Source organism: Chrysemys picta, chromosome 5, assembly GCF_011386835.1.
Source record: "Chrysemys picta bellii isolate R12L10 chromosome 5, ASM1138683v2, whole genome shotgun sequence".
NCBI classification, from domain to species: Eukaryota; Metazoa; Chordata; order Testudines; family Emydidae; genus Chrysemys; species Chrysemys picta.
Window position 1 is genome coordinate 83,187,104 of NC_088795.1, and position 205 is coordinate 83,187,308.

Below are 205 nucleotides of genomic sequence, written 5' to 3' on the forward strand. Positions count from 1 at the left end.
GGGTGCAGCAGCTCCCTCAGCACCTACCTCTTCTGCTGCTCTGCTCCCTCCTCATGCAGCCTCTGGGGATCCCTCCTTCCCTCCCACTCCTTTGTTCCCGGGCCTCTCCCCCACTCCCACGCGCCCCACCCCTGGGCTCTGCTTCCCTCGGTTGCAGCCAAGCCAGAGCCCGGGTTCTACGCTCGGTGCAGCACCTCGGGACTGC